The 10,927-nt window shown below is 40.0% G+C and overlaps 1 protein-coding gene across 1 annotated transcript in view; it reads left to right on the top strand.

Annotated features, from left to right (window-relative positions):
• The first annotated feature begins 327 nt into the window (after positions 1-327).
• Positions 328-10,927, top strand: part of col6a3 (collagen, type VI, alpha 3) — a 94,193-nt gene continuing 83,593 nt past the window's right edge. Inside the window, exon 1 of the mRNA XM_049594252.1 lies at positions 328-608. The gene's annotated coding sequence lies outside the window, so the exon portion shown is untranslated. The remainder of the gene's footprint in view (positions 609-10,927) is intronic.

Below are 10,927 nucleotides of genomic sequence, written 5' to 3'. Positions count from 1 at the left end.
GTATGCTTTTACTTAAGTGTCATTACAGTGTAACAATGAACATCCAAACAATGAAATGTAAGGGAAAAGGACCCACAGAGATAGAGGGAGAAATGGCAGAATGTAGGAAAAGGTAAGGAGAAAATCCCACTCCAGATTTGTGACATCATCCTCCCCAATGCTCACATCCAGACCAAACAGGGCTATGTGTCTGGTTTTCATTTACTACCCGCTCACCCTCTCCTCTTCTCACCCTCCTCTCTTTCTTTTTTTCCTCTCTTCAGAAAGTGGGAGGAGGAAGAAAGAGGTGGCAGCACTCCAGAAGTTTGGAAGTTTGTCCCATCCCAGCCTTGAACTCAGCACCACAGCTCCTCTGGTTTGAGACCGGGAGGGTGTCTGTCTCTTTCTGTCTCAACCATTTCCTCCCTTCACTCAGGACCTCTCTCTCTGCACATCTCTTATTAGTGACCTTATCACAGCTTTGCCCAGGCGCCTTCCTCTGGGAGGTGCTGGAAAAGCCAGCAAGGGGAATTTACCCGGAGGATAATGACCAAAAGTCCTTTTACATAACTAATATTACTTTTTTCTTCAAAAACAAATACAGTGGAGTACAACTGCTTCAGCTCAGGGTAAGTTTTGAATTTGCAGTGTTCTTTAGTTGATTCATGTTGCAGAAAGAGGTTTCTGCTTGGTCTTTACAAAGGCACGCTTTATTTATAATTTTTTAAAGACTGACCTAGTGCAATGACCTTAGCAAAGTTTCTAGTCATAACATGTAAGCTTATGATGGGTGTCATAATCACAGGGCTGCGCAGAGATTTTGGCTTATAGGTCATAAATATCAGAGAGCATGCGTTTAGCAGCATGAGTGAAACCTATACTTTAGTGGTGAGAGAGCTGCAAGGGCAAGAGGTGAGCCGCACTTAGGGTGAAGGAGGAGACCTCAGCAATGTTATGTACGATGCATGTGAGTGTAGAGGGATGTGTTCCAGTAGTCTCTTTTTCTCTTCAAAAAATCTTAAAATGCTTTGCATGTGTTTGACATTCTTGGTTTGTACAGAGTTTAATTAACTGCATAGGTCTGAAATAAATGTGGTGAGATAAAAGTAAGATCCCCAAGACGCTACCTCTGAAGTGATTCCAGATCAGTGTTAGAACTATGAACCTGTAAGGACAGAAATGTCATTTTATAAAAACTTTGTGATGTACTTTCTATGGTAGATTGTGAATTTTGTGTAATTAATCTGTCACATAATGCAAAAGATTATTTAAGTCTCCTATCTAAAGCCGCTAAATATGCTGTATGTTATGTCAAGATTTACGAAATGTCAGTGATCATCTTCCAATGGCTCATTTTTTCACACTGTATTCGTATTCTGGAAGGATCTGTTGGACATTCAATCAAATCTAAATAGGGAATCTCTTGGTAATGGTACAGTCACATCCAAATGTATAAAATCTCCACACCCACATGTGAGCTCTAAAGAAGAGTAGTTGGATGGGTAGATGTTTCCACTGCAGCAGTAGCCCAAAACCACACCCTCTCTGAAATGAGTGCACGAGTGGAAAAGTGTGGAGAAGTGTTTTCCACACTACTGGCCAGAAGAATCAGGAGAACCAGGAGATTTTTTTTATTCCATTGGACAAAAGAGGTGGGGTGGGTGGGTGGTGGGCTGCACTGTTAAGTGAACCAGGTGTGAGCCATTAATCTTCCTGCATGACTGTAAAAACAGAGACGGAGGAGTTCAGCTGTGTCTTCATTGCTGTGTGTGCATGTGGGATTTGATGCACAAATTAAGTTATTTTATTGTGACTCCCAAGTCAAAACATAATAAAATTACATTGGAATTAAATCTCATGAGCTGCTGCCTTCACACAGTTTTATGTTTGCATGTAATCTGTTGCTATGATACAACAGAACTTGGTCATTGTTCAAAAGCGAGAGGAAACTTGGTGTGCGCTCCAGATTCAGTTTTATGTGTTTGAAATATTTTCACATAATTTACTACCAGCCTTACGACAATGCAACAGCTCCCCATGGAAGCTAATATCTGTGTTGTTATTGGCAGAGTTACATCAGGAGGATTTTTAACAAAGGGTTTTTGGATATACTGTGTAAATCAGCATTACTATGTTTTATGACTACTGAACTCTGTCCAGGATTTTTGCCTTTTTCCATGATGCAGCACAGATGTCTGGAAGGTTGGAACATTTGTCAGCAAAGTCTAGCCTCAGAACTACTGCTCCAATGTTCTTTTTTAAGGGAACATGCGCAATACTGTAACTGCAACCACGTACATGCAATTATCCATGTCATGCCCCTTTTTTTGCCACCTGGGAAAAAGTCAGCAGTAATCCAGCTGTCCTTTTGCTCATGGCCAGTCTTTCTATAAAATCTCAGGCAAGTCTGTAAATCCATTATGAAGTTATGTGCCTTTTTGCAATAGGCCCTTCCCATTTTTGCCAAATTGCAGAAACATAAAAACTTATGTTTACACCTTCACACACTTTTCCTCCATGCCAGATTATGTGCTCCTAAGGCAAAAACTTTGCCAGCCAAGAGGTGGGGAAATTTTTGTCGACTGACCAAAAGAGTGACCTACAGAGTTGGTGGTTGCAGCTAAAAACCATCTATAATTACAACTCGCAAGGGATGTAAGTCAGGAGTAACCATTGACACTACTGTGTATGTAAGCACCAGGTCCATGGGTTGTCAGGTTTTTGTTAACGTTGATAAGAGATAACAGGACCCCCACTTGGCTAAAAGGTGTATCAGGGGAAAAATCTTAGACATTAAGTTGTCCGACTAACTGATCTCACTGAGCTGTTCCCAAAGTATATTCCATCTTTGCTACAAGCCATCCCCATGTGTTTCTCTCCAATCCTAACCAATGGTGCATGAGTGTCACATTCAAAACTCGAACTCAGCCTGCAGGCTGACATTGGCCACGATGCTTAAACACACATCTGCTAGGTGTCAGACGGACTAATGCACACCAGCTGTGAGGATCTGCCCGCCCGGCCTGCCTCCCCCTCCCTCTTTTATACTTTATCATTGATCCTCCTCTCATCTGTGCCACATATGTCACGTCACATCCTTCCAGTTGGAGGGTTGGTTGGGTGTGCAGGTCTGCACCAGTGAGTGGCAGTGTAGAGTTGTCTCACTCTCAGACGCTGCATTATAATGTAGAAATGACTCATGTCCCCCGTGACTTCACTTATTTTACTGATCTCTCAGCTTCAAATTTGTCAACGGTTGGTGAAGTGATGTCTTGTGCACAGAAAAAAAACAGGTCTTTAGAATTTATTGATGCACATTAGCATAAATAACTGTTGCTGACAGTATAATTGATATGTACAAGGATTTCAGTCTGTAATTAAGTGTTAAGGGAGCTGCTAATGTTGAGCCAAGTTGACTATGACCCATGAAGCCCAGAGCGTAACGTGCGGTTGTACGTTAAGTTTTCTTATTAGATGCGTATCATTTTGGACAAATTCCACTTGCTTAATGTGAACTATGCAATGACACAATTAAAACAAAAATGAAATAATACTACACAGCGTCTACAGGTGGTAGGGAACATATTTAACATCTTAAATGATGTAATTTCAGCTGCACTGTGGCTGAGGAGTTGGTTGCCAAAAGAAATGCAGCTGTGCCACTGTGACAGGATCTCCATTATGCTCACATGCAACTTTTTTGGTGTTGGAAAATATTTTTGGGGGGCAAATGTCACTGCCCCTGTTGGATGTCTGTATTGGCAAAATGTTCACATGTAGACATCACACTACGTCAGAAATTCTTTTTTTGAGTAAAGCAAGTGTTTGTTCAGGGTGTATGGGAAAGGTATGTATTTCACTGTAATTTGACTTATAGAATCTAGACTTGAGTTAAAGCAGATTTTTTGGCCACTTGTGGCAGTGGAAACCAGCTGTGAACATAAAACATTTAAGCTGATATGCAAACTTGTCAGCAAACAATTGTGTTTTTACACATTTAGAGCTAGATTAGTGTTTGTTTAGAGTAATGTTTCTGACCACCTGATGAATGTGAATTCATCTTTCACTCTCCTTTGTGCCCTGGTCCCCACTAACTGAAATGTCAGTGTGTAGTTTTTTGTCTTGTAGCTTTTGCTCAGTATAATTTAAGGGACACCTTTTAAAACTCTATATTTAGAGTATCTTAACCAATGTGAACATTTACCAATTGCAGCCACCCTTTGTGCACAAAGACCCTTTTTTCTTTTTTCTTTTTTTTAGCAGCTTTTGTTTTCTATCCTAGGAGGTCTGCTTGGTGTAGCTGGTGTAACATGCAGTCAATTATACTGCTATCTGTCATTGAGGTTGATGAAATTTTGTGCTGTGCTGCACTGTGTGTGTTTATGTATGTGCATGTTTATGTGTGTGTGTGTATGTGTGTGGTCTTTGCTATAAATGATTGTGTGAGGTCCAGCTGGGAACATGCTTCTAAGTGCTCACAGGCACATTGCAGTGTCTATATTGCTGTGTAAATGCAAACTGACAGTATTAACAATAAATACTAATAAATACTAATAATAGCCTACCTCTGAGCGAGATATGCTTGTTATATGCGCCATACGGTGCAGCGTGTTCTGCTCACTGTATAACATAAACTGCTTAATGCTTAAACGACGAGTTCCCTTTGAAGCCAGTCACCTTAATGTGGTAACTGAATAAATGATGACTCAGCATATCATAGTGGCACACAAGTGGACCTCAGCAGATGAAAAAACAAACAAACATGCTAACAGATCATGACTCATCTTTTAAATCTATTTGTCATGGTAAGCCATCATGATGTTTTACATATAGTTGTCTGCTCTGCTAAAGGGCCCAAACATGCACTTTAATAGATGTACTTGGATGGGCCATGCAGGCTTAGTGCTCATTTATACTCCCTTTACGTATGAAAATAGATACATCTGTTTCAAACGTTGTAAACGTCACTGCCCTCATACTTCCATGCATCCTTTATGATGGCAAAGATACAGCCATAGATGGCACTAGAGGGTGGACTCAAAAGCTTCTCATAGAAACAGACAATGCAATGGAGGCAAGGTTGTAGTACATTTAAACAGAGGCAGCATTGTAAATACATACATTGCAACATGTGGATGGAGGATTCTTTTCACTATAAACACCATTTCAGTACGGTCTTCAATTTTTTTAAATGACTTGGTCGTATCTCGCTTGAACTACACTACACTGCCTCTATGATCTCTGGTAGTACTGCTCCATTTTTATCCCTAACCATAAATAATTTTCAGGAAACCTGCACAAATATGGACAAAATATTCATTTCAAATGTTCAGAATCAACATGTATTGAAAAGTCAATATTTTTGACAACACCGATATGGAATGAGCGTAAAGCAGCACAAAGACTGATGCTAGTTGTTACTGTCACTTTCTGATTCATCTTCAAACAAAATGTAATAATTTTAAAGATGTTTGTCACATAGGGGCTTTGGGTTTGGAGGGATGGCAGTATTGAGGCTGTGACCTGTATCTCACATGCGGCTGAAGTATATGGAACATGCAGTGAGTGAGAGAGAAAGGTTTTCTGAAAGGACAAGAGCTTAACAATGGACTTATTGAGTTCCTTTGGAATGCCAGAAGCATGTTTGGTGCAGATGATTTGGGCTGAGACCTAGTGATCATTTTTGGGAGGTGTTTGCCAGAGAGTTTATGTAATAATCAAATTCATTAGTGAGGAAGTTTTCCCTACAGTTTGTGAGCTCCTTCTCTCTGCTGTTACACTGTCCCTGATAATATTGCAGACATACTGGATCTTAAAGCTGCATGACAAATTGTATATTAAAGCTGCACTTATCAACATTTCTTATTCACAATGGATGAAAGACAACGTGTAATGTGAAAGGGGTTGCTCGTAGTGATGAAGCCACACTTTGGTTCACTCTCTTTGCTCTAATTAATCTCATGCCCAGCAGCAGCAGCAGCAGCAGCAGCAGCAGGCAGCTGTTTGAATTAAAAAAACTCAGATAAACCCACTGTGCATGACCTGCCCACCACCAAACTGCTGACAGACAAAGTTAACAACTAGGTGGTGAACATAGTTTGATGTTTCCGTCAGGAGTTGGTGAAGACCAAAATGTTGCCATAAACAGAGGACCAAACAAACACAAGTGTTTCTCCATGTCTGTTGCTAACATGTTTGCCATAACAACTAGCATAAAAAATAAATGCAGCTTTAAGTTAGTGAAATCATTTGGAGATGGCTTATTTTTTTTTACTTTCGCTCTTAATTTTCTCACTTTAGTAACTCCCCATGCTGCCATTGTTTTGGCTGCTTCTATCAGGGAAAACAGGACTCCACTGTGCTACTGTGTTTTCCTCTGTGGCGGTGAGGGGAAGCCATAGTGTTGACACATTGGCCAGGCCTGGCAAACTCTGCAGTGGCTTTTGAGTGACCTGAAATCACATGAGCATGAGCGGAGAACACAAACATCTGTTTCAGTATCCAAGAGAGCTTAGATTTCCTTGAAATAAAGGAACTTGGTGATTTAGGTCCTATATCTGGAGAGTGACAGCACTGGGGGGCTGAAGTGAAACATATGTCTAACTGCAAGTTGCAATATTTTCTCCAAGTGTTTAACATGTTTGTTTTATAAGGCAATGCTTATCACAGAAAGTTCTTAAACGCAATCATGATCTTGTCAGCACCATAAAATGACCCCACCCAGTTCACAGTGGGCAGACACTGAAATTTTGTGTGCCATAACTTTGCAGCTGCCTTCTAATATTTTTAGTTCAGTAATTTTCCTCACTCTTAAAGTTGTTTGTTAAGTGTGTTTGGTCAGTGTGTTTTCATTATCACGCTGATGTGCCTGTCTAAAAATTGAATACAAATGCCATTGTTACTGCTTTTTTCCTCACCAGATCAGAGTTTGATTTTCATCTGCAAAGTGCAGTCTACATAAACAGCAGACACAGCAAAGTATAAACATGGAGACTCAACGCCTGCAGTGTTGCATTAAATTCGACAGCCGTGTGTTTATAATTCATTATTGCTGTGTATTGTGGATGGCTTTGATTCAAGCCTAGCTGACCCAGGTTTTCCTATACCCATGAAAGGGTCTCTTTTACTCCACAGCAAATAAATCCTTTAATTTCAATAGGATTGAAGTCTACATTTGGTAAGATCAGAGGGTCCAAGAATCCACTGTAGACAGATACATTTTTTCCACAACTGAGAATATGGGTTTTAGTTGTTTGTGAAGATTTAGAACAAAATAAATTTTAGCATGATCTAATTTGCATTCCGGCATAAAACCTGTGCAGCCTGTGCCTTGTGTTAATTTGGTCTATGTTTTATTTGCTTGTCAGAATTTTCTCTCTCTTAGTTTTCATTTCAAATTGCTGCAATGGTAAGCCCAATTAGCGTTTCAATTATAGCACTATTCAAAAATTTAGTTTGCTGTACTGAAGAGGTAGCCTAAAGTTTAGGGAAGCACTGGAGGGTTGCCAGTCGGATCCCTGGAACAGTAGAATAAGTCTGGATGGGGAGGTACCCTTGAGCAAGATTGTGAACCCCCAGCTGCTCAACCCCAAACATATTGGGTTGCAGTCGCCCTGGGATGCCCAAACAGCAAAAATGAGCCACCCTCACAGCTTGGTATAACACTCAGCTGACCCATAGGCAGGTAAAAAACCCTACCAGCACCTGATGTCACCAGTGCAGTAAAGATCATGTCCAACTTCACTGAAAATAATTGACGGGCTAATCTGAGAAAGCACAAAATGGGAGGGATAGAATTAAATAATCATACTGTAAATTAGGCAGTCTCCCAAGCTTTTTCACTCACACAGACTTGGGTATCTGTTCTACATGATCTATTCTTGTTGTGTCTTATTCATATTCCATTAAATAACCTGATTAAAGATAAATGAACAGTGCATGTGCTATTTTGTTCTAGAAAATCAGGATTTATCATAGTGTGTTATCCCTACAATCTCCACTAGAGGGCATTAGTCCTTTTCAGCCATGTCCCAGTTGTGCCTCAGTGTCTATGATACCCTCTTCCATCATTGTAAATTCATAATGGATAAAGAAAGCATAGCTTATTATCATTCCTTTTCTGGAACTTCAAAATGCAAACTCCGTGCACATTGTTGAAAACCTCATCTTCTTTTATTCCCAGTGAAGTAGTCATCTAGTAAATCTGTTATTACCTAAATACCACTTACAGCTCACTCATTAGAGCTGCCCTTCAACGCCAGCAGGCATAAAGACTGTTAAAGAGATTCCTCTGGGACTTTAAGAGTTATTCACTGCCCAATCATTAGCCTAATGGTAAAGGCTTCATTCGTAATTGGCCATATGTGCCATCTAACACAATTTTATTTTTCAGGATCCCCTTTTTATTGTAGTTAAGTCTTTAAATGCTTGTGTGAAAATCATTCCTTATAGCAGGGTGGCGAAGCTGCCACATCACAATGGGGAGTTAGGGTTTATTTGGGTGGCATTTGTTTTTCTCACATCAGAGTTTTGTAGTTTTAAGTTTCCGTCAGTGTAATTAAAATGTAATTGCCCTGGCTGCTTTTTTTTTCTGGACCCATATTATCACCTCAGGGTGGTCTGAAATTGAATAAGTTATGTGTGTTTTTGTGCTCTTGACATGTATCTTTGTGAGGACTGTGGTGAGTTTGAGGCCTGTAGGAGTGAATGAATTCCTCACTTCTAAGAGGGCTGTTTGAGAGTTAAGGCTAGAATAATGACTTGAGTTTACCATGTAGCTGCAATAGTTCACTGAAGGGATACAGGCTAGGGACTGGTATGGTCTAAGTATTGAAGTACAAATGTGTGTGTTTGAATCTTTATATCTGTCTTTGTGAGAGTTGATTTAATAATGAGGACATGTTGGTGTGATGAGGCTCATCACAGGACTTATTTTGGGGTCACTCTGGCTGTGGCTACAGAACGATTGTGTGTGTGTGTGTGTGTGCGTGTGTGTGTGTGTGTGGTAACAATTGTGCTTGTGACCTGAAATTAGAGAAATGGTTAGGTGAGACAACAGAGATTACACACAGTATTTAAAATGTAAGTTAGATTTAAAGTTTGAAATATTTCTTGTACAATAGGCTTAATAAATAAGCATGAAAACCTTCATATTCTCTCTGTCTTCTCTCAGGGTTACATACATATTGTACATGCATACCTTCTCAGTAGTGGGCCACATATGACCTTCCTTTCATTTCCTGTGACATTACCTAACATCACAATGGGGGAAAATCTGAATAAATAGAAAACACACACCCCTGCTGTGAAACTGGACTTTCCAGTCCAACACCCCTCTTAAGAACACTTTATTTTGTGAGCTGGAAAATTCCATCCTTGCCAAGCAGTTAATTACTAAAGCACATTGGCTGGTAGTTTTAACAGGTGGTTTTGATCATTACCACTCTGTGCTTCAGGTCTGCTACTGATACACCAGCACACACTGCTGCTCCCTCACATACAAACTAAATCTAGAAGGTTAAAAATGTCTGTTATCAGAAGTGCTTGAGACTGGAATTTTTATTTATTTTCATTTGTTTTTATTTACTTATTTTTCCTTTGAAACATTGCGGCCTTTACTGACAGATATCATGTCTGTTTTAAAGCTTGGGCAGGATGTGCAGGCTTGCTGCTGCCTTGTGTTAATGTGAAAAATGCTCCAGCCACAGAAGGATCATTTGTGCAACAATTACTTGTCCTGCGTTATGTTGAATTTGTGAAGAAAACATTGCTTTTCTTGCATGCTTCCAGGGTAAACAAAGAATCCAATTCATGATAAATTGGAGTAAAAGCGGTCTGTGTTTAACAAGATGTCTATATCTATTAACAAACTCTCACACAAATCATGCAGTAAAATCCAAGTTTCATATATCCAGTGATATGCTCAGTACTGTCCAAATAGTTTAGCTAAAGCCTTGGTATTTAAAAGACTCCTGCATAAACAGTCTCGTGCACAGATTCTCCATTCATCATAGAGACATGCAGTGTTGGGTAAGGGTTACTTTAAAAGTAATCAGAGTACGTTACTGCGTTACTTTTTAAAAAAGTAACCAGTTACTGTACTGCGTTACTCCCTGAGTAAAGTAACTCAGTTACTTTAAAACTACTTCCAACGTTACTCCCTGAGAAAAGTAACTCAAGCACTTTTAAAGTACTTTTGAGTATTCTACATTTCCTATTGGGCAATGGACCACAGGGCGCTAAGCCTACATTTTTTTGTCTCCAAAATTAAAGTTATGGACCACTTGCCCTTCACTGAGATCCAATTCTCCCATCACAGCCGTCACTTTGACCAGTAGAAACACAGAACGATCTGCTGCCGTAGACAACTGTATGACAACACCACCCCAGCCTTTTTAATATTTCCTCTAGGGATGTTACCACACAGAGTAAAAGGGGGAAATGATGGTGTGAAACAGCAGAGGCACTTTGTCAACCCGCTGAGTTAACGTTACTGTCATTAGCATCAAGCTAGCAAACAATGGTACATCCTCACAGTCAGACATAAAGTAATAACATTAACAAATAGCGGCGGGGCTTTTACTCACCACAACTGCAGAGGCTCCCAGCTTCATTTGAAACAGACTACATTATAGACCCGCGGGCCAACGCGGCCCATGCTCAAATTTTCAATAATTAAATAATTATTATTTTCCCGCTGCCAGCAGTCGGAATATCTCTTTAAATATTTATTTAATGTTGCACTTCCTCTACTGACCACAAATCAGCATTGTGTTACATTGAGGGTAGGGTGGCGCTGTTTAGCTCCCGTCAGCAGTGATGAATGTATTGGAGGCCTAGGCGTGAAATGTCTGGCACTTTGGAGCATGTTCTGCTCTGTATGGTTAATGTTTCAGCTGAAATTAATGTAAACACAGTTCAGTGATTTACAAGAAAAGGCTAAAAAGCT

The sequence above is a fragment of the Epinephelus fuscoguttatus genome, linkage group LG13 (genome assembly GCF_011397635.1).
Source record: "Epinephelus fuscoguttatus linkage group LG13, E.fuscoguttatus.final_Chr_v1".
NCBI lineage: Eukaryota > Metazoa > Chordata > Actinopteri > Perciformes > Serranidae > Epinephelus > Epinephelus fuscoguttatus.
The sequence above is the reverse complement of the archived record's forward strand: the minus strand, read 5'-3'. Positions and strand labels throughout refer to the sequence as shown.